Source organism: Schistocerca gregaria, chromosome 8, assembly GCF_023897955.1.
Source record: "Schistocerca gregaria isolate iqSchGreg1 chromosome 8, iqSchGreg1.2, whole genome shotgun sequence".
In the NCBI taxonomy this organism is placed as follows: domain Eukaryota; kingdom Metazoa; phylum Arthropoda; class Insecta; order Orthoptera; family Acrididae; genus Schistocerca; species Schistocerca gregaria.
In genome coordinates this window covers 241,808,269-241,832,442 of record NC_064927.1, presented here as the reverse complement: position 1 = coordinate 241,832,442, position 24,174 = coordinate 241,808,269, and positions in this window count along the sequence as shown.

Below are 24,174 nucleotides of genomic sequence, written 5' to 3'. Positions count from 1 at the left end.
TCAATTACTCCACACTATTTAGTTAATGTGAGTAGACAACAAACAAGGTATGACAGATGATGGTCACTTATTCGTAATTGCTCCTTCTGCAGCAGTGTATTGCTGTATATATCAACGTAAAAACCACTACTTTGAATTGACGCACTGCTATTCCTCTTTCATTACTTAGAAGCTGTTTTTATATAATATTTAAAACTATTTCTGTGGTTCTTTACAGAACGCTGACAGCTGCTTATTTCCCGCTAAAGTTAAAACCTGATTTATACGACTAATAATCTGATATTACATGCGAGAATAAAAATTGTTTGGAAATTTACTGCGTGGGATCTACCGGCAACCTGTAAAGGCCTTTGTACAAAAATATAAAATTTTGTTTTTAAAGTTAAACAGGAATTCATAGTGTATGTGAAAATTTTACTTTTACCTTTAGTGCTGTGGTTGTAATTTCAACATTTAATACTAAGTTCACACTTGTTATTAGCCATAAATTCGATCAGTTATTTCACACGAAAATAAGATTTCTCCAAGATTTTCGGCAATCAGCTGTACAAAATATCCTTAATATAATCGCTTATTCCACGTGAAACATTGACTTTTCAGGGCCGAGGTGACTTTTTGGGCTTCTAGAGATCTTACACTTGCTCATATTCCTGCACTGATAAACTCTATAAACCTCATTGCACGGACGCACGCAGTGTGCCCAGTAGATTAGCTGCTTCAAAAGAGCAGTGCGTTCTGTGACCTCTTCGAAGTAATCACTACTCGTACTGACTTCACTTGCACTGTACTAAATGCTTATATGTATGTTGACATTAGAACTACACTTTTAAATCGAGCCGGCCGTTGTGGACGAGCGGTTCTAGGCCCTACGGTCGCAGGTTTGAATCCTGCCTCGGGGATGGATGTGTGTGTTGTCCTTAGGTTACTTAGGTTTAAGTAGTTCTAAGTTCTAGGGGGCTGATGACCTCAGGTGTTAAGTCGCATAGCGCTCAGAGCCATGTGAACCACATTTTTAAAATCGAAAATAGGTTCTCTTTTTGAAAAGTATTATTTTTCACCTTTTATCACTTGCTTCACACTTCGGTTTCATTAAGCCTGACTTGTCATGTCAATCGTTACTTGTTTTACTACATTCGGAATTTTCTTCATGCTTGCGAGCTAACATCCCAGAGATGTTCGGGCTCACATACAGTACCTCTTAGTCGAAATGTCTTGACTCAAACTCGTCTAAGGGATGAACTGCACGTGTCGCATTACACGTCCTAAATTAGACACTTGTGACACTTTGATTAAATTGTCTGGCTAATGGCAAGTCTGAGAAATACAAAGTTAATGCAACATATAATAACAGTAAAAATAGTAGCGGTAACTAAATTAACGACCCATAAATGATGTAGGCCACACAGTTGCGATTTGGTTAGAATAATGTTTACTCAGAAAGAAAACTAATGGCGAAAGTGGTCGTATTTAGAGTTACTGTTACACTTGAGCTCATATCCATTCGACACAGTTCGCTCATTCACAGTCTCATCGCGAATTACGATACGCCACCTCGTTATCTATTCGAAAAGTTAGAGGTCACACCAGGCGTGCGGTTGCTTACCGCTCAGACACTTGCTTGCTCGCGGTACCACGCAACGCGAAATTTTCTAAGTCGTCTCACCTCCTAGCTGCTTAAGGACCGACTGCCCGCTTTCGCGTCTCAATCCGAACTGTTCCTTTCGAGGTGTAGACCAGAACTGTCCTCTTCCACGTCTGCCCCAGTACCCTCTCGGCCCGTCCCCGGCCGCGTTTCCGGCGCGCCGAGCATCGTCACTCAACTGACTAGGGCAGTTCCCTTCCTTGAAGCCGTCCATCTGATTGGCTGCAGCTTATTTTTCATTCTTTTACATTTTAACATATTTAAATAATCAAAGCTTGCCCACTTTCACGTTCTAAATAAAGTAACCATAATATCCATTACAGAGTAAACGTTAAATTCTGTTACACAAAAGCAATACAATTTCCATATTGGCTTTGAATGCCACGGCCAGTAGCCTTGCACCAGTGTCGCTTCTCATAAATAAATAAAGTACAAAAGCAAGTATTATGCACTATACAACAAATATTCTACACTACTGACCATTAAAATTGCTACACAAAGAAGAAATGCAGGTGATAGACAGATATTCCTTGGACAATTATATTACACTAGAACTGACATGTGATTACATTTTCACGCAATTTGGGTGGGTACATCCTCAGAAATCAGTACCCCAAACAACCAACTCTGGGCATTGAGACAAACAGAGCTTGGATGGAGTGTACAGGTACAGCTGCCCATGCAGCTTCAACACGATACCAGAGTTCATCAAGAGGAGGGACTGGCGTATTGTGACGAGCCAGTTGCTCGGCCACCATTGACCAGACGTAGTCAGTTGGTGAGAGGTCTGGAGAATGTGCTGGCCAGGGCAGCAGGCGAACATATTCTGTATCCAGAAAGGTCCGTGCAGGACCTGCAACATGAGGTCGAGCATTATCCTGCTGAAATCTAAGTTTTCGCAGGGATCGAATGAAGGGTAGAGCTACGGGTCGCAACCATCTGAAATGTAACGTCCACTGTTCAAAGTGCCGTCAATGCGAACATGAGGTGACCGAGACGTGTAACCAATACCATCACGCCGATGGCGAATACACGCTTCCATTGTGCGTTCACCACGATGTCGCCAAACAGGGAGGCGACCAACCTAATGCTGTAAACAGAACCTGGATTCATCCGAAAAAATGACGCTTTTTCATTCGTCCACCCAGGTTCGTCGTTGAGTACACCATCGTAGGCGCTGCTGCCTGTGATGCAGCGCCAAGGGTAACCGCAGCCATGGTCTCCGAGCTGATAGTCCATGCTGCTGCTAACGTCGTCGAATTGTTCGTGCAGATGGTTGTTGTCTTGCAAACGTCCCCATCTGTTGAAACAGGGATCGAGACGTGCCTGCACTATCCGTTACAGCCATGCGGATAAGATGCCTGTCATCTCGACTGCTAGTGATGAGAGGCCGTTGGGATCCAGCACGGCGTTTCGTATTACCCTCCTGAACCCACCGATTCCATGTTCTGCTAACAGTTATTGGATCTCGACTAACGCGAGCAGCAATGTCGGGATACGATAAAACGCAATCGCGACAGGCTACAATGTGGCCTTTATCAAAGTCGGAAACGTGGTGGCACGCATTTCTCCTCCTTACACGAGGTATCACAACAACGTTTCACCAGGCAACGCTGGTCAACTGCTATTTTCGTATGAGAAATCGGTTGAAAACTTTCCTCATGTCTTCACGTTGTAGGTGTCGCAACCGGCGCCAAACTTGTGTGAATGCTCTGAAAAGATAATCATTTGCATATCACAGCATCTTCTTCCTGTCGGTTAAATTTCGCGTCTGTAACACGTCATCTTCGTGGTGTAGCAATTTTAATGGCCAGTAGTGTATTACCTAATCGTTCAATAGGGTGTCATGCTGTCATCGTTCAGTGTATTTTGTGTGGGGGAAATGACGATGTACTGGATGTTTCAAAAATGACCGGTATATTTGAAACTCCGCCGCCGTTGGATAAGCAGCTGCAGCAACAAGTCGTATAACCCTAGCTTACTTATTTGTTAGATAGTTTAATTAATTTCTTTGCGTGTTTTTGGGTACTTGCATTGTTTCATTCATATATTTCGGGCGTATTATAGTATTTGACAGTTGTAGAATCGTGCTTTAGTGTTTACTTGGTAGATTCTTATTTAAATTGCGTGTGAGTTTCGTATAGGAGGTTCAATTTCGAGTTTTAGTTACTGTAATCGTAAATTCAGCAGATTGTAGCGCAGTCGTTAGGCATTTGTACACGTTAGTTGATACATTCTTTGCGTGTTTAGCTTGCATTATCTAGGCACGGACTCGTGTTTCAGTACCTGTTGTTCAACAGGCAGAATGGACAGGGACTACGATTGCTGTGTTCGGATGAGGGCTGACTTGGCATCCCTTCGCTCACAGCTGCAATCGGCGCTGACTTCGGTCGCGCAGCTTGAGGCTGTTGCCAATGGGCACCACTGTGGGGAGCCGGACTTGGGTATCACGGGGATGTCAACCTCGTCCCGTCTGTCCCCAGATCGGTCTGCCGCTGTGGTTGCACCGGTTGCTGCCCGCAGTGGGGCTGAGCCCTCGCCTGTGGTTGATTGGGAGGTCGTTCCAAGGCGTGGCAGGCAGCGAAAGGCGTCCCCGGAGGCTGATCAGAAATCCTCTCCGGTGCGTCTGACAAACCGGTTTCAGGCACTGTCTCTGGCTGAGCCAGATGAAGCTGCCTGCCCTGTTTCAGAGGATCATTCTCAGCCTTCAAGGTCCGGGCAATCGCAGAGGGTGGGCTTACTGGTAGTTGGGAGCTCCAATGTTAGGCGCGTAGTGGGGCCCCTTAGGGATACGGCGGCTAAGGAGGGAAAGAAATCCAGTGTGCACTCCGTGTGCATTCCGGGAGGAGTCATTCGTGATGTGGAAAGGGTCCTTCCGGATGCCATGAAGAGCACAGGGTGCAGCCAGCTGCAGGTGGTGGCACATGTCGGCACTAATGACGTGTGTCGCTTTGGATCTGAGGAAATTCTCTCTGGATTCCAGCGGCTATCTGATTTGGTGAAGGATGCCGGTCTTGCTTATGAGATGAAGGCAGAGCTCACTATCTGCAGCATCGTTGACAGAACCGACTGCGGACCTTTGGTGCAGAGCCGGGTGGAGGGTCTGAATCAGAGGCTCAGACGGTTTTGCGACCGTATTAGCTGCAGATTCCCTGACTTGCGCCATAGGGTGGTGGGGTTTCGGGTTCCGCTGAATAGGTCAGGAGTTCACTACACTCAGCTGGCGGCTACACGGGTAGCGGAGGCTGTGTGGCGTGGACTGAGCGGTTTTTTAGGTTAGAAGGCCTCGGGAAAGTACGGGGTGGGCTGCAATGTCAAAGGGTGCATGGCCATTACAGGACGTGCTTGGATCAAGAAACAGTCGGAATTATAGTTGTAAATTGTTGTAGTTGCGCTGGAAAAGTCCCTGAGCTTCAAGCGCTAATAGAAAGCACAGAAGCTGATATCGTTATAGGTACAGAAAGCTGGCTAAAGCCTGAAATAAGTTCTGCAGATATTTTTACGAAGTCTCAGACGGTGTTCAGGAAAGATAGATTAGGCAGAATTGGTGGTGGAGTGTTTGTGTCTGTCAGTAGTGGTTTATCTTGTAGTGAAGTCGAAGCAGATACTCCGTGCGAATTGGTATGGGTGGAGGTTATACTTAACAGCCGAATTAAGTTAATAATTGGCTCCTTCTACCGACCCCCAGACTCCGATGATACAGTTGCGGAACAGTTCAGAGAAAGTTTGAGTCTTGTAACAAATAAATACCCCACTCATACGGTTATAGTTGGTGAGGACTTCAACCTACCCTCGGTATGTCGGCAAAAATACTTGTTCAAAACCGGTGGTAGGCAGAAAACGTCTTCCGAGATTGTCCTAAATGCTTTCTCCGAAAATTATTTCGAGCAGTTAGTCCACAAACCCACGCGAATTGTAAATGGTTGCGAAAACACACTTGACCTCTTAGCCACAAACAATCCAGAGCTGATAGAGAGCATCATGACTGATACAGGGATTAGTGATCACAAAGTCGTTGTAGCTAGGCTCAATACCATTTCTTCCAAATCCATTAGAAACAAACGCAAAATAATTTTATTTAAAAAAGCGGATAAAGTGGCACTGAAGCCTTCCTAAAAGACAATTTCCATTCCTTCCGAACTGACTATGCGAATGTAGACGAGATGTGGCTCAAATTCAAAGATATAGAAGCAACAGCAATTGAGATATTCATACCTCGTAAATTGGTAAGAGATGGAACGGATCCCCCGTGGTACACAAAAAAGGTCCGAACGCTGTTGCAGAGGCAACGGAAAAAGCATGCAAAGTTCAGAAGAACGCGAAATCCCGAAGATGGGCTAAAATTTACAGACGCGCGAAATTTGGCACGTACTTCGATGCGAGATGCCTTTAATAGGTTCCACAACGAAACATTGTCTCGAAATTTGGTAGAAAATCCGAAGAAATTCTGGTCGTATGTAAAGTACACAAGCGGCAAGACGCAGTCAATACCTTCGCTGCGCAGTGCCGATGGTACTGTTATCGACGACTGTGCCGCTAAAGCGGAGTTATTGAACGCAGTTTTTCGAAATTCCTTCACCAGGGAAGACGAATGGAATATTCCAGAATTTGAAACACGAACATCTGCTAGAATGAGTTTCTTAGAAGTAGATACCTTAGGGGTTGCGAAGCAACTCAAATCGCTTGATACGGGCAAGTCTTCAGGTCCAGATTGTATACCGATTAGGTTCCTTTCAGATTACGCTGATACTATAGCTCCCTACTTAGCACTCATATACAACCGCTCGCTCACCGATAGATCTGTACCTACAGACTGGAAAATTGCACAGGTCGCACCAGTGTTCAAGAAGGGTAGTAAGAGTAATCCATTTAACTACAGATCTATATCATTGACGTCGGGTTGCAGTAGGGTTTTGGAGCATATACTGTATTCAAACATTATGAATCACCTCTAAGGGAACGATCTATTGACACGTAATCAGCATGGCTTCAGAAAACATCGCTCTTGTGCAACGCAGCTAGCTCTTTATTCGCACGAAGTAATGGCCGCTATCGACAGGGGATCTTAAGTTGATTCCGTATTTCTAGATTTCCGGAAAGCTTTTGACACCGTTCCTCACAAGCGACTTCTAATCAAGCTGCGGAGCTATGGGGTATCGTCTCAGTTGTGCGACTGGATTCGTGATTTCCTGTCAGGAAGGTCGCAGTTCGTAGTAATAGACGGCAAATCATCGAGTAAGACTGAAGTGATATCAGGTGTTCCCCAGGGAAGCGTCCTGGGACCTCTGCTGTTCCTGATCTATATAAATGACCTGGGTGACAATCTGAGCAGTTCTCTTAGATTGTTCGCAGATGATGCTGTAATTTACCGTCTAGTAAGGTCATCCGAAGACCAGTATCAGTTGCAAAGCGATTTAGAAAAGATTGCTGTATGGTGTGTCAGGTGGCAGTTGACGCTAAATAACGAAAAGTGTGAGATGATCCACATGAGTTCCAAAAGAAATCCGTTGGAATTCGATTACTCGATAAATAGTACAATTCTCAAGGCTGTCAATTCAACTAAGTACCTGGGTGTTAAAATTACGAACAACTTCAGTTGGAAGGACCACATAGATAATTTTGTCGGGAAGGCGAGCCATAGGTTGCGTTTCATTGGCAGGACACTTAGAAGATGTAACAAGTCCACTAAAGAGACAGCTTACACTACACTCGTTCGTCCTCTGTTAGAATATTGCTGCGCGGTGTGGGATCCTTACCAGGTGGGATTGACGGAGGACATCGAAAGAGTGCAAAAAAGGGCAGCTCGTTTTGTATTATCACGTTATAGGGGAGAGAGTGTGGCAGATATGATACACGAGTTGGGATGGAAGTCATTACAGCATAGACGTTTTTCGTCGCGGCGAGACCTTTTTACGAAATTTCAGTCACCAACTTTCTCTTCCGAATGCGAAAATATTTTGTTGAGCCCAACCTACATAGGTAGGAATGGTCATCAAAATAAAATAAGAGAAATCAGAGCTCGAACAGAAAGGTTTAGGTGTTCGTTTTTCCCGCTCGCTTTTCGGTAGTGGTATAGTCGAGAGATAGTATGATTGTGGTTCGATGAACCCTCTGCCAAGCACTTAAATGTGAATTGCAGAGTAGTCATGTAGATGTAGAATAAAAACTAAACGAGCAGCGATAGAAATACACCGTTTGTTGCAATATGCTTGGGACAACAGTACATTTTCAGGCGGACAAACTTTCGAAATTACAGTAGTTACAATTTTCAACAACAGATGGCGCTGTAAGTGATGTGAAAGATATAGAAGACAACGCAGTCTGTACGTCGTCTTTCTGCTGTAAGCGTGTGCTGTTCACAACGTGCAAGAGTGCTGTGGACAACATGGTTTATTCCTTAGAACAGAGGATTTTTCTGGTGTTGGAATTCCACCGCCTAGAACACAGTGTTGTTGCAACAAGACGAAGTTTTCAACCGAGGTTTAATGTAACCAAAGGACCGAAAAGCGATACAATAAAGGATCTAAGGATCTGTTTGAAAAATTTCAACGGAATGGGAACATGACGGATGAACGTGCTGGAAAGGTAGGGCGACCGCATACGGCAACCACAGAGGGCAACGCGCAGCTAGTGCAGCAGGTGATCCAACAGCGGCCTCGGGTTTCCGTTCGCCGTGTTGCAACTGCGGTCCAAATGACGCCAACGTCCACGTATCGTCTCATGCGCCAGAGTTTACACCTCTATCCATACAAAATTCAAACGCGACAACCCCTCAGCGCCGCTACCGTTGTTGCACGAGAGACATTCGCTGACGATATAGTGCACAGGATTGATGACGGCGATATGCATGTGGGCAGCATTTGGTTTACTGACGAAGCTTATTTTTACCTGGACGGCTTCGTCAATAAACAGAACTGGCGCATGTGGGGAACCGAAAAGCCCCATGTTGCAATCCCATCGTCCCTGTATCCTCAAAAAGTACTGGTCTGGGCCGCCATTTCTTCCAAAGAAATCATTGGCCCATTTTTCAGATCCGAAACGATTACTGCATCACGCTATCTGGACATTCTTCGTGAATTTGTGGCGGTAGAAACTGCCTTAGACGACACTGCGAACACCTCGTGGTTTATGCAAGATGGTGCCCGGCCACATCGCCCGGCCGACGTCTTTAATTTCCTGAATGAATATTTCGATGATCGTGTGATTGCTTTGGGCTATCCGAAACATACAGGAGGCGGCGTGGATTGGCCTCCCTATTCTCCAGACATGAACCCCTGTGACTTCTTTCTGTGGGGACACTTGAAAGAGCAGGTGTACCGCCAGAATCCAGAAACAATTGAACAGCTGAAGCAGTACATCTCCTCTGTATGTGAAGCCATTCCGCCAGACACGTTTTCAAAGGTTTCGGGTAATTTTATTCAGAGACTACGCCATATTATTGCTACGCATGGTGGATATGTGGAAAATATCGTACTATAGAGTGCCCCAGACCGCAGCGCCATCTGTTGTTGACAATTGTAACTACTGTAGTTTCGAAAGTTTGTCTGCCTGAAAATGTACTGTTGTCCCAAGCATATTGGAACAAACGGTGTATTTCTATCGCTGCTCGTTTAGTTTGTATTGCTGTTTCAAATATACCGGTCATTTTTGAAACACCCTGTAAATACTGATAATTTAAATTTACTGTATCTTTTAAACATATGAAGTTACAGAGTGAATATTTACAACATCTGTCATTTAAACGATGCGCTTCTATATGAAATGTCGATCGTTAAGATCGACCAAAGCGCTCAGATTTTAGCATTCAAGTCTTTGTTACAAAAGTTGTTAATTTCACTTTAACAGTAAATCCTATACTATTATAGATATGATCAATATTCAAGTTTTATTGGGATCACCATTAACATTGATGGAGGATTGCAGATTAAAATTACTGTGGTTTGATTCTTTGCTTTACTACAAAATTAAATGGTTTCCATAAATGTTTCCCTTTATAGCTTATCTTAGGTCTACCATATTTAACACTGCTACGTCTCCTCGGCCACCAACGTCTTCTACTGGGTTTCCCTAAGACGTAGGTTCTCGTCTATCTCACTCGCACTCTACTGCGTTTAGGAGTCAATAGACAATAGACGCCTTTGATTTTCCCCATCTCGTGACGAATCGGCGACATTTATGACACACGGTCCTGGACGACAGGGTTCGTTTGACAATTCATGTAGGCTGACCTTTCAGTCATATATTTAAATGAGAGCGCAATGCTAGTTAACTCACATGCTACATCAAGCATGTGTATATAAATCATCTATGTGGGCGTTCTAGGCTATATTGTTGGAAATATTTTAAAACTATTTAGTAGCTACACTGCAAGTAAATAATGAACTAATCAGAATCTCAAATATTCACTTATTAGTGCTTCTTACTACCTATCGCTGCCTTTTCATATTATTACATATGAGTATTTCTCTGATTATTTTAGTGATAAGTTGTCGTCGTTGTAAAGAAGTTGTGAGTCGAAATCAGTATACAAGTCAGACGATACACAGGCGTCAAGTACTTAACAATATTATGTGCTCAGCTGCAGACACTGATAACTTCAGAGAAAACTGCGAAGGAACTTCTGTCTCACATGAAAAAGATTATTACACCTGAGCTTTCCAAAGCAGACAGTAGAAGCCACTTGTCGCTGATAGCTTCCAGTTGCACTACTGTGCCTTCCACAGATATATAAAGTAAATTTCGTACTCGGTAAGGGAACTAAGAAATTTAAATAGAGATAGTGCTTGACAATTTACAATATACATCTCACAGAGGCAGCTTTGTCGGTAAGTTGAAATATCGATCTTTCATTTCGTTCCTTACTCGGTATCTTTATATAACCGGCCCTAATGTCAGAAGCCGCTATATTCCAGGCATTGTGAGACCTGGCATCATCAGCCTCGCAGACGCTGCAGCGGTATTCTCCAGACAGGAATTTCATTCTCTGCCATAAAAGTCCTCAGTAAATGCTCAAGGGTCACTCCATCGGAATGTGGCTCCGTCCGCTAACTTATACGACTTACGCCATCCTTTAATTACCTTGACTAAGGCGTAGGAATTTCTATGACGACTTCAAATTCTAAGTTTTCAAGACGACTGCTTGATATGCTGCAGAATATTGCTGCAGTGTACCGCGTGTCTTGCTAGAAAATTTCTTGTTTATAGTAAACCTATTTGTAATCTAATTAACTGAGGGTATCGAACGTGGAAAATATTCGTTTACGTTGGCTCCAGACTATTCTAATAAAACAAGTAATAATTTCGTTTTCAGTCATTTCACTTACAAACAAAGGTACAAGTGAGGAATTATTACATATTCAGCGAACTCTTAACCGTCGTGGAATCTTAGAAAGACTCTACTTCACAAGGCACACATGCTTATCTCTGTTAAAACATTATCGCGACTCTTTTTACTGCCCTAGGGTGAAAAGGGATTAAGTCTCAAACGTACAAAGTAATGCTGTGAAACCGAATTGGTGTATCAAAACCCGCGTTGCAATGCGATTTAACATGAGATGACGACTTACAGAGAGACTAGGTAGAAAACTACTCATATCTAAATGATATAATAAAAAATTACTTGATTAGAATAGAAATAACCTGTATGTTAGGCAGCTTTAACTTACTGTAAAAGAGCATAATAGACAACAGAAACTAACTGATTTTCATGGATTTACGTACAAACAAATGCATTAAATATAATTATGTTTATCCAGATGATAAAATATTACAGTACGTGCAGAATATTATTCAGGAATATTGGCAAATAAGTTTGGGTGACGAGATGCAGCTTTATGGTCGTAACAAATGCTGTATTCTGAGTAGTAGATGGTTCAAGTGGCTCTGAGCACTATGCGATTTAACATCTGTGGTCATCAGTCGCCTAAAACTTAGAACTAATTAAACCTAAATAACCTAAGCACATCACACACATCCATGCCCGAGGCAGGATTCGAACCTGCGACCGTAGCAGTCGCGCGGTTCCGGACTGAGCGCCTAGAACCGCGAGACCACCGCGGCCGGCTGAGTAGTAGATAAAAAATCCACATGGCCTTGTACGTATTGAACTTATTGATTTTTGCTTAACAAGACATTAGCTTTGCATAGCACTTAAACCACGGTACTGAAATGCGTTCCATGTCATTACGGATACATCAGCCACTTCCAAGTATTAGCCACATCCTAGCCGTATTGATAGAGCGTCACCCGACGAAACTATGTTAATCCGTAATACTAGTGCTTTACCTCTCTGCCTAATCTTCATTCAAAGGTGACCAGTGGACAATGTGAGTGTGAAGATTTTCTGGATGGAAGGTAAACGTGGGTGTTGGCCACATGGCTGTCCCCTTACGTATTAACGGCAGGCACGAGTTGTTGCTAATTCGACGCCTGAAACACCACAAGTTGCCTCATCCAGAGAGAATTTAGCAGTACTTGAACAGAGCCCTAATGAATAAGAGATATTCGTCGAGATACTGGTAGTGCAACCAAAATATGTTGCTCCATTTCTAGCTAATGACATTGTATAATCGATAGATATCACTGTTCTACACTTTAGTAAAAAGTTACATGAAACCTCCTTGGGATTGTTTGACTGCTTCGTACACATTTGGTGTGTGTAACATTGCAAATACATAAAAGCTTGCTAAGTAGATAAAACAGAACTGTGATAACGCACCCGATCTGTACCCATTTCATCGACAGTGATGGTGGAATGAACCATACGCATCTACGTATACTTTACCTGGTTTCCTATCTCGGCAACATATTTTGCATTAGACGGCAGTGTCAGTCGTCTTTTACAACGAGCAAAGAATTTCTTCAGTACATCTTTCAGAAGTCCATTTCATTGTAAATCCAACTTGATTTAAACTTCAGTCACTTGGATGTCAGTAGCCCCTTCCATTGTTCTTAATTTTATTATTGCCCGTTTTCGATATTACCGACCTATTCGATGTAGTGTTTGGGAACAGGAATTGTACTTCGAAAATGAGTAGTTCGAATTTCTAATGTCCTCCACTAAATTTGAAACCTTCCCGTCTCCTCTATACCCCTTTTTTTACGCAACCTTCCCTTCTACAATATAACCTATGAAACCTTTCCTCAGGATTTCTATCTCTTGCTTCATAACAACAAATGAAATCTTCCCTTTGAAATTTATTCTCTTTCTCAATCTTCGCATACAAATTTAATTGCTGCTTCTTAAAAGTGGTTTTCTGATTATTTCGATGAAACATAGAATGTGTCATCGTCGTGGCCCTCAGTCGTTATCTGCAATAACCCGAAACTGTTCCTTACCTTTTTTATTGCTACTGGATCGCCATCTGACTGCTACATCGAACTGCGACGTGAATATACTTACTCTGGTTTACTATACTTTATTAGCTGCTGGTGGGCTCTTAGCGTCTCTAATGAGCTGTAGATGTTTAACGATTGTCTTACCGTCCTCCTCTACGTCCTGGAAAATATGTACTCCTAGTGCTGTAGTTGAACTATCTGTTGCAATGGAAAAGTTTTATGTTGTGTCAGGATGCGATAACAAAGGTGCCCTTAGTAATCCTTCTTTCAAATTCTTGAATTCAGCTTCAGCGTCTTCATTCCATGACCAAATTGTGTTTTTACTTGTGAGCTGGTATAGCAAGGGTGTGTTTAATGTTTTATATTAATGAATTTTCTGAAATAATTAATAAGGTTTAAAAAGCTCCGAAGTTCCTTCTTATTTTTTGGCACGTCGATGTCTTTCAATGCTTGCAACTTGTCGAAGTCTGGTGCAATACATATCTGTGAAATGATATGACCTAGAAATTTTATTAAGGCTTTTCCAAATTCACATTTACCGAGGTTTATAGCTCGAATGTATTCAGTAACTGTTGAAGGATGTGGTTGTGCTGTTCCCAGTTTTCTGCTGCTATTAGAATGTCATCTACATATGTAATAATTTTGTTTTTAAGATCCTGTGGGAGAATTGTATTCGTGCTTCGTATAAAGGCTACAGACGAAAACGTTAGTCCAAACGGAAGTTTACAAAATTGGTAACATTCACCAAAGCAAAGGAATGCCGTATACTTTCGGCAATTTGGGTGCAACTGGATTCGCCAAAATCCCGATTTGAGATCGAGGGTGGTATGTATAGTGGTGCCATGAAACTTTCGCAGTAACTCTTCTAACGTCTGTGGTCGGTCAGTTTCTGTAATGATTATTTTATTAACCTGTAGTGAATCTAAAATTAAACGGAGTGATACATCCTTCTTTTCAACGATATGTAATGGATTTATATATTGGCTAGCTGCTGGTTCAATTATACCCTGATCAATAACTGCTCGCAACTCTTTCTTAACTGCTTTTGTGTGTATATGCGGGATTGGATAGTGTTTTGCTTTGAAAGTCTCGTGTGGTTTCACTTGAAATTCGTACGTAAATCCTGTCATAGTTCCTGGAACATTGTTAAAAACTGTTTTATATTTCACAAGAAGGTTTTCTAATTCTGTGTGCTCTGTGTCGTCTTTTGCTATACTGTCTCCAACCCTGCATGTAACTGTTTTTAATACATTATACTCCTGTTCCTCTGCCATGTCGTTATCATGTGTATTCGTGTTATCCTTAGAATCTGCAATAATCTCGATCCTGTGCATATTTTGTTCTTCTGAGGATACTGCGTTTTTAAATCTCACTACCACTTCACTGTCTTCCTTCTGTAATGTTAGGTATGACGATTTAAAGTCAATCTTTGCGTCGTACTGTACGAGAAATTTCATTTCTAATATTATATCAGTTGTTAAATGTGGAACTATCCAACAATTGCTGTGGAAAGTTTGCCCTGTAAAAACAAACGTTAACCGTGTCTGTCTTTTGACTTCAATGCTTTTTCCTGGAAATGCTCCCTTAACTTTAGTTTTGTGTAATGGGAGTACTGGGTAATCATTATTGCTATCTGTTAAATGTGTCTTCTTTAATTACGCACATTGGGGAGCCCGAATCAATTATTGCTAAAATATTTTGTGACTTTAAATTTATCTGGATTATTGGGTGGCATATAGTTTTCTGCATGATAGGTTATTATTGTAACAATATGTCTTGCACGTCGTCGAATGTAATCGTTATCTTTTCTCTGTCCTTATGCATAGTGTCGTCGTTTAGAGATTCATCACAAGCTAAATCTCGTCATAAATGTTTTGAAATTTCATTTTCTGCTTGGGAGTGGTGTGCGTTTTCTATGAGCTGTACTGTTCTACCGTTTTGATTATCAGTGGTAGGTGGCGGATGAAATCTTGTGTCCGGTAGATTCATACGATAACTTGGTTGTTGTGTACTGTTTGAATTTCTATGAAAATTATCATTGTAGAATGTCCTTAGCGGTCGGTGTTCGTTTTCTCTCCTTCTGTCATTATAACTATAGTTAAACGGCGAGGCAGCATGTTTCTCTGAAAAAGCTGTCTTTGTTCGTTTTGTGTATTTTGCGGCTGACCCGAGTAATTGCATGCACCCGTCACATTTTCTTGGCGACGAGTCATGTGAAAGTTTGACCGGTTCGGCATTTTCTGTCGTATATGTGTCGTGTTATTTGGATGGCTTTGTTGCTGTCTTGAATTGTAATGTACATCGTTGTTATACTGCTGTTCATTAAATCCCTGTGTGTATTCTCGATTAAAGTTTTCATTTTCGCTGAAAAAGCGTTTATTAAGATTGATATTGCCAAATAGTGTTTGCTCAAAATTAGCATTGTTTGTCTGGTTTGCGTTATGTCGTGAAAAGTTCTTATTAACAAATGCATAATCTGCCTGGTGTACCTCTAGCAATTGCTGGATGTCTCTACATGCGTACACGCTGTCCTTTTGCGGGTCTGTTAATAATGACGCTTTTAATGCTCTGGGGAGTTTTGAAATACAGAGCCGTATTTAGCGGATTGACTGTATGGCTCATTGAGGTATTGGTTTTGTTCAACTATATACTCGAAAAATTGTGTAATTGTTGGGAAAGCAGAATTCTCGAAATTTGGTAGACTAATTAGCAGATCTTTAATGCTGCTCTGTGTGGTATCTGACCAATATGCTGCTAGAAATGCTTCTACTGGAAAACACTGTCTAGCAATTGGTCGCATTCTTCTCGCTGGTTCCCCTTCAAGAAAACTAATAATAAATTCTAGCTTATGTTGAACTGGTCATGACGGTGGGAGTGCTGCATTGAATTGTTGGATCCAGTCCAGTGGATGTTATTTGCGGCCTGTCATTTTTAAATATTTTAAACTTTCTCACTGAAAGGAAATTCTAATGGTCGAAACTGTCATGTCTTTGTGTGTAATTATTTTCGTAATGTTGTGAACATGAATGTATGTGCCTTTCTGCCTGGTTAAGATCTCTTACTCTCTGAAGTCTACCGATATTATATGTATTGTGCATTTGCGACATGTCGTAATGATGTGTTTTCTGTTGGAATTGATTGTTTGCAGTTGCTTCTTGTGTGTCAGCTATCCTTTGCTGTAAAGAATTGATTTTCGTATGTAACAAATTATTACGTGATTCTAGGTCTGCGATTGTTTGTTGCACATTTGTAATTTGCTTATCTTTACTCTTAGAAATCTGTTGAACTGAGACTGGTGTAGTGTCATCTGATTTACTGTCATTGGTAGTATCTAACAGGTCTATTCTTTTAGTGAGTTCGTTGATCTTTTCTGTCAATTCGTTTCGTAATTTACGATTACTTTTGGTAACTTTCTTAAAATCTGCTTTCAAATTTTCTGGGTCTTGATTGATTTCTATGTGTTCTATTTTGACAGTTAGTGTCTGGACTTCTTCTGTTAATTTATCCCTAATATTCTGGATTTCAGTGTGTGTAGAAATTTTTGCCTCAATTATGTGTGATTGGATTTCCGTGAGCCTTACTTGTATTTGAATATTTGTCTCCTTAATCGTTTCGATTTCATTCGAAATCGATTGTATGTGATTTTCCATGTAAGTTTTTCCCTGAGCAAACACTTTCTTTTTGTCGTCCTGTCACTGTTTATTAATTGTTTGTAATAGTTCTTTTCGTTCCTTATCCTGCGATCTCACCAGTTTGCAGTGACGTATCAAACAGTTTTCTGTGTGACTGTTAAAACGTTTATCAATGTGAGCCTTTTGTTTAGAAAAGTTCTCTGTCATTGTTTCTCGTATGCTAAGCGCGAATGATTCTTGTTTATCTGTTATTTCTTGAATCTTCGCGTGTAATTCTTGGTTTGATTTTTCAGCGTCTACCTTGATTTAGTTTTTTAGGTCTGCTGATTCTTGTGCCCTTCTATTCAAGTTTTGATTCATGTCTTGTCTCATTTGTAGCAAAAATGCCATTATTGTATCTGTTTCGGATTGACTTCTGTGTGTATTTGTATTCGTTGTTAAAGGTCGTACATCTGTGTTCATTTGAATATCCTCAGACGATTGTTATCGTGTCACCGCATCCATGGTTTCGGAATTATTGTCAATAAAACTGTGGTATCTGCTATGCAGATTGTGTAGCTGTGTACCGTTTGAATCTGTTTCGGCACGTAATGGATTCACACTGTTTGACTGCATTATAGTGGTTTCGTTACTGAAACTATTATGTCTGCTACGCGTAATTTGTGGCTGTGTAGCGTCTGTTGTATTTAAAAACAAATTATTTTGCACTAATGTCTCATTATCAGTGGGCAATTCTGAAGATGATTATTCGTCAAAAGATTCCATATTATTACTACTCTCGAATGTCTCTTCACCTAACGTTTCGCTATAGGGTTTTTCACACGTATTATTTCTGTCTATTCCTGAAAAGAATTTCTCGTCAGTATTTTCTACACTTTAATCGCTTTGAGAACGAGTAATTATTCTACGTGACTTTGTCTATAATTAGCATACGCAACAAAATGTATCACTGTTTAATGTGGATTCAACACTGAGCAAACACTTTTCAACGCAGAATCAATAGAGCAAACAGAATTGCCGATGGGCTGTGAATTTAAGGTATACGGTTTAGTATAAGCATTGTGCCACTTACACTAGCTTATTTATATAATTGTCAGAGTCAGTATATCATTTCCACACTAGATTCACTAAATAGTCTTACCGATTCGATGTCGCCAAGTGAAACCTTCCCGGCGTCTCCTCTATATCTCTTTTGTTAATGATGACATTCCCTTTTAGAATAAACTATGAAACCATTCCTTAGGATTTCTATCTCTTGCTTAATAATAACAAATGAAAACCTCCCTTTGAAATTTATTCTCTTTCTCAGTCTTCGCATACAAATTTAAATGCTGCTTATTAAAAATGATTTTCTGATTATTTCGACGAAACATTGAATGTGTCGTCGTCGTGGCTCTCAGTCGTTACCTGAAATAACCCAAAAACTGTTCCTTATCTTTTTTACTGTTACTGCATCGCCATCTGACTGCTACATCGAACTGCGACATGAATACACTTACTCTGTTTTACTATACTCTATTAGCTCCTGGTGGGCTGTCATAATAAGTGGCTGTATTTATTACCAAAGCTTTAATAGCAAAGCTGACGTTATTCTTTAATTAATTTGACTGAAAGTACGTAATTCATAGTTACACTTTTTCTCGACAACAATAAAATTTTTGCAAAGTTTTACTTTGGTGGTTTTTGGGATGGATTATAATCAGTAATGCAACATTGCTGGTAAAAATTAATTATATTCGGAAAACGCTTCTAATATTTACTGTTGGTAATGAAATGGTTTTACAAACTTTCAAATGAAACTTACTTTTTACAATAATCTTACAACTAGCATTGCGCAAGCACACCTTCAGTAGTCTTGAGTTTCGCAAAGAAAATAATTCAATAATATTACTTCCTCTTACGATAATAGTTAGTTTATGTCTCTGTACATCCGTGTATAATCTCTTGTAAATCATAGCTGGTGGCATGCAGGCACACTGCTCCTCTCAACCTCTCGTTTCAGACCTGCTACCAACTCGCTTCACATCTCGCTTACTGCTGTCTTCCTACGAACGCTAAAGTGCGGTCTATCCTGCCAACAATGTTTTCTGGTGCAGACAATCCCTGCTACCATTACAAAATGCATCAATACGCAGTCTTTCCCGCTCTTTTCTTAAAATGTATCCATAGGCGGTCTCTCCCGCCCTTTTTAAAATTATATCAATGTGCGGTCTCTCTTGCCAACAATACTTTGGTGCAGACATTCCCTGCTACGACAATTTTTTCCAACATGACAAATATTAATTATTCCTACTTAATCCTATTAATAAAATATAAACATCTTTCATAAATTGTGGGTTGGCAATAGACAATAGAAATACACATGTCTTACAAATTTTAGGTTTCCATGACCTCCCTAACTCAATAGATGAAAAGGAAAAGATGCTACCTTGGAAAGTAAGCTATCAATTTTCTCACACACTCAGTCAAAGTTTACGCCTCCAACGATCTCGACATGTGCTGGATGTTAAACCATAATCTCCGTTTCCTTGTTTTGACAACATTTTTCTCTCCGCCATCCACTACACTGCTCTCAAGTAATGTGCGTATTACACACTTACGTTCCATTTCTGTGTGTCATAGGCCACTGGCAGAAATTTTCTCTAGAATACACCATTCAGCTTTCCAAATCAACTTTAATGTATTTACAGTGGAGCCTTTATTTGATATGTATCAATGTGTTCATATCTTTCACGACATTTCAATCAACGACCCTCTCCCGAAAGCCATATAATTTTGTTGACTTTCGCTTACTTACGAAGAAAGGTAATCGTAAAAAGGAGATTTGTCTGGTTGATTTGGAGGAGAAGACCAAACAGCGAGGTCATCGGTCTAATCGTATAAGGGAAGGATGGGGAAGGAAGCCGGCGGTGCCCTTTCAAAGGAACCATACCAGCAATTGCCTGATGCGATTTAGGGAAATCGTGGGAAACCTAAATCAGGATGGCCGGACGCGAGATTGAGCCATCGTTCTCCAGAATGTGAGTCCAGTGTGCTATTCACTGTGCCCACACGCTTGGTAGCAAAACCAGAGAAATCAGATTTCGCATGGAAAGATCTGTGTGCCAATATCTCCCACGATCTATTTGAGGATGAAACGATAGAGAAATAGTCTAAAAGTGGTTCTATGAACTCTCTGCCACATATTTAAACGTCAATTGCAGAGTATGAACGTAGATGTAAATACAAGGACTCAACTGTTGACGGAAATCCGGAAATGCAATTTTTAATCACTACTGTCCGCCATACAGAGTAGTTTCATATACGAGGGCTTGTGGGAAGCAACGTCCGATCAGTAGCAAAATGGAAACCAGTATGAAAATAAAATAAAATTATTTGCAAATGTTAGCTACACTTTCCACCTACTTCTCTACATTGTCAACGCTCCGATTTAGACATTAGCGTTGTACCAACTTCCCAATACCCTCGCCATAGAAGGCAGCCACCTGCTCTTCCTGTCAATTCTCTACACTCGTTGTCTGTGGCTGAACACTGTCTTCATAGCCAGCGGCTCATCTGAGGGAGAGTAGGTTACAGGTTCTTTTGTGGCTGAAAACACTGCAGAAGCATCTTCATTGGCCTGCAGAGTCCTCCTGAGAATTTTCGTGAAGAAGGAAGTGCATGACAGCTATGTTATGTGGGCTGCGTGACATCAGGCGAAATCTCACACCAGGTTCTCATACTTCGCGGGAAACACTATTGTTCTAAGTATATTTACGTGCTCACTGTGTCCTCAGAACTGAAAACAGCGGCGTGACGCGATCGACGGGCATACTAGTGGCACCGCCCAACGCATCTGTGCAAAGCTTCATTGGATTTTTACTGTGCTTTACATTTCGCACTGCCTCGGAGCTTACTTTCCGAATACCCCTCGTATCAAAATGTTTCCGTTGAAATGCCGCACGTCCAGAACAGGTATGACAATCAGGCAATAGGGCCCTGATCCTGAGGCAACCATCTGACCGACCCCCTTCCCCCCCCCCCCCCCCCAAGATGAAGGTATTCGTTTGTAGAAACACCGTGTCCTGCTGCGTGAAGTAATCTGTAACTGTCTGATGCTCATACTCGTCCGACAGCATTCGTCGACCCTTCATGGCCTTTTTCAATGGTCCGAAAGTTTTATAATTGCATTGGGAGAAGTCAGGACTATAAGGTAGATGCTCGAGTTTCTCCCGAGTAGGCGTAACTTCTGCGTTACGACTTTTGCGATATGTGGACTTGCGTTATCATGAAGCAGCAGCACCCTTCCACAAGGGTGATTTCAGTATCTGATGGATGTCTACCGGTGTTTTTTCTTCGGTAGTCAAGAAAAGGATAACAACACATTTGACGTGTTTGAAAGAAGTTGGTAATAACAGTGGCACAGTTCATGTTTCCGCAATTACCGCACATACGTTGGAAACACCATCAATGCCAGGCTAATCCCTTGCCTAGATGTCGGTGCTTACATATCTGAATTACGGTCACGCTACGCTGCACAGACGCTTCAGTAACGTTCTCAAATGGAAACTTTTTGATCCCCCTTTTTATTGTTCTCACAAACGAAGAATCTCAGCACTATTTTCTTGCTTAGTACAACGAGTTCATTCGTGCATTATTGACATTTTTCTAACATCCAACAAAAAAAACCTGTGCCATCTACAAATACCCTCATCGTCGTAGGAAATGGTCATTTTTATAATACAGTCGGACCGTCTGTGGTTCTCGCCGTCTTGCGTGGACGACAAGACGGGATGACTAAGACACTTTGGCCACTGTGTATAGGTCTTCAACTGGTTCTGCTTATGCAGGAGGGAAAGCAAGTACCCGAGCAACAGAGATGGAAAGGGGGGAGAGGAGTGAGTGGGGGGAATGAGGCGATAACCCGCGAGTGAGTCACTGGTCATTCTGGGAGTTACACACTACGCTGCGCTGCCGTCACCGCCGCCTTCTCTGGCGCTCGTGTCACTCGCTCGTAACTCCAAGCCGCTACAGCCAGACAAGAGGTTTCACACCACACACTTTAAGGTTTGTGTGAGGCAATGTAACTGCTGTGTACAAAGCACGTAGTGATTGTAGGTCTGGACGGCGTGTCATTCCCAGAAAAGCTACAACTAAAAGATATTTTAATATAAGAAACGAACCTTGGAACTTAGCGTTTCTTCGTCACCAACGTGTAAATCTACATCTACAGCACTACTCTGCAATTCACACGTAAGTGGCTGGCAGACGGTTCTTCCACCCACTGTTTTTCTACTGCTCCACTCTCTAATGGACTGTGGACAAATTGAACTCTTTACTTTCCGTGCAAGTTCTGATTCATCTTATTTTATAACGATCAACATTTCACAGTATGTAGGTTGCCCAAAGTGAAATATTTTCATATTCAGAGGAGAAAGTTACTGATTGAAATTTCGTGAAAACATGTCGACGCAGCTCAAAACGCTATGGTTTTAATGATTGCTACTGCACCTATTAGTGCCCAGTAGACCCAACATAAGGCAACTGTAAACGTAGTCGAAGCGTTTTCTCCAGGATAGTTTCTTACTCTATGACTTGGTACTGTACTCACAAAGGCCGGCCGGAGCAGCCGTGCGGTTCTAGGCGCTACAGTCTGGAACCAAGCGACCGCTACGGTCCAGGTTCGAATCCCGCATCGGGCATGAATGTGTGTGATGTCCTTAGGTTAGTTAGGTTTAATTAGTTCTAGGCTACTGATGACCTCAGAAGTGGCATAGTGCTCAGAGCCATTTGAACCATTTTTTTGTACTCACAAAACTTCCATCTTAAGTGATTCTGGCAGCGGAAGCTCACGCAGTTATAAACATCCGTGCCATTTTTTTCCTCATTTCGCAATATTACAAAACGAGAAACTCTTCTCTGTACTTTTTCGATGTCCTCCCTCAAACCTATCTGGTGAGAATCCCATACCGCACAGCAATACTGAAACAGACGACGAAAAAGTGCAGTGCAAGCAGTCTCTTTAGTAGACCTGCTTCTTCTAAATGTCCTGTAGATAAATAGCAGTCTTTGGTTGCCTTCCCCACAACGTTATATGTATGTGACGGTTCCAATCTAAGTTGTTCGTATTTGTAATTCCTAGGTATTTAGATGAACTGATGGCCTTAAATTTGTGTTATCTATTGTGTCACCAAAATTTAACGGATTTATTTTCGTACTCATGTGGATGATCTCACATTTTCCTTGTTCAGACACAATCACCACTTTTCGCATCATACTGATACCACGTTCAAGTCATTTTGCAATTATTTTCGATATGATGATGTCTTTACCAGACGGTAAATGACACCATCATCTGCAAACAGCTTAAAAGGGCTGCTAAGATTGTTTCCTAAATCGTTTGTATACAGTGAACCCCCTAAGAAGCTGGTATAGGTATGCGTATTCAAATACAGAGATATAAAAACAGGCAGAATACGGCGCTGCGGTCGGCCACGCCTATGTAAGACAACAATTGTCTGACGCAATTGTTGCATCGGTTACTGCTGGTGCGGTGGCATCTTCGAGGTAGCCACGAAGTGGGAATTTTCCCGTACGATCATTTCACGAGTGTAGCGTGAATATCAGGAATACGGTAAAACATCAAATCTCCGACATCGCTGCGGCCAGAAAAAGATCATGCAAGAACGGGACCAATGATGACTGAAGAGAATTGTTCTGCGAGGCAGAAGTGCAACCCTCCCGCAAACTGCTGCAGATTTAAATGCTGGGCTCTCAACAAGTGTCAGCGTGCGAACCATTCGACGAACCATCATCGACATGGGCTTTCGGAGTCGAATGTCCACTCGTTTGCCCTTGATCACTGCACGACATAAAGTTTGACGCCTCGCCTGTGCCCGTAAATACCGACATTGGACTGTTGATGACTGGAAACATGTTGCCTGGTCGAACGAGTCTCGTTTCAAATTCTATCGACCGGATGGACATGTGCGGGTATTGTGACATCCTCATGAATCCATAGAACTTACGCGTCTGCAGTGAACTGTTCAAGCTGGTGGAGGTTTTTAATGATGTGGGGCGTGTGCAGCTGGAGGGGTATGGGACCCCTGATAGGTCTAGATACGACTCTGACAGGTGACACGTACGTAAGCATTCTGTCTGATCACCTGCATCCATTCATTTCCATTATGCATTCAGACGGGAAATTCCATCAGGACAGTACGAGACCCCACACGTCCAGAATTACTGTAAAGTGACTCCAGAAACTCTCTCCTGAGTTTAAACACTTCTCCTGGTCACCAAACTCTCCAGAGAAGAACATTATTGAGCATAACTGGGATGGCTTGCAACGTGGTGTTTAGAAATCTCCAACCTCTCGTTCTCTTACGGATTTGTGGAGTTCCCTGCAGGATTCATGGTGTCAATTCATTCCAGCACTACTTCAGCCATTAGTTGAGTCCATGCGTGGCCGTGTTGCTGCACCTCGCTTGCTCGCCGGTGCCCTATACGATATTAGACAGGGGTACCAGTTTCTTTGGCTCTTCGATGTAGTTTAGGAACTACAGAGGGCATATAGGACTTATT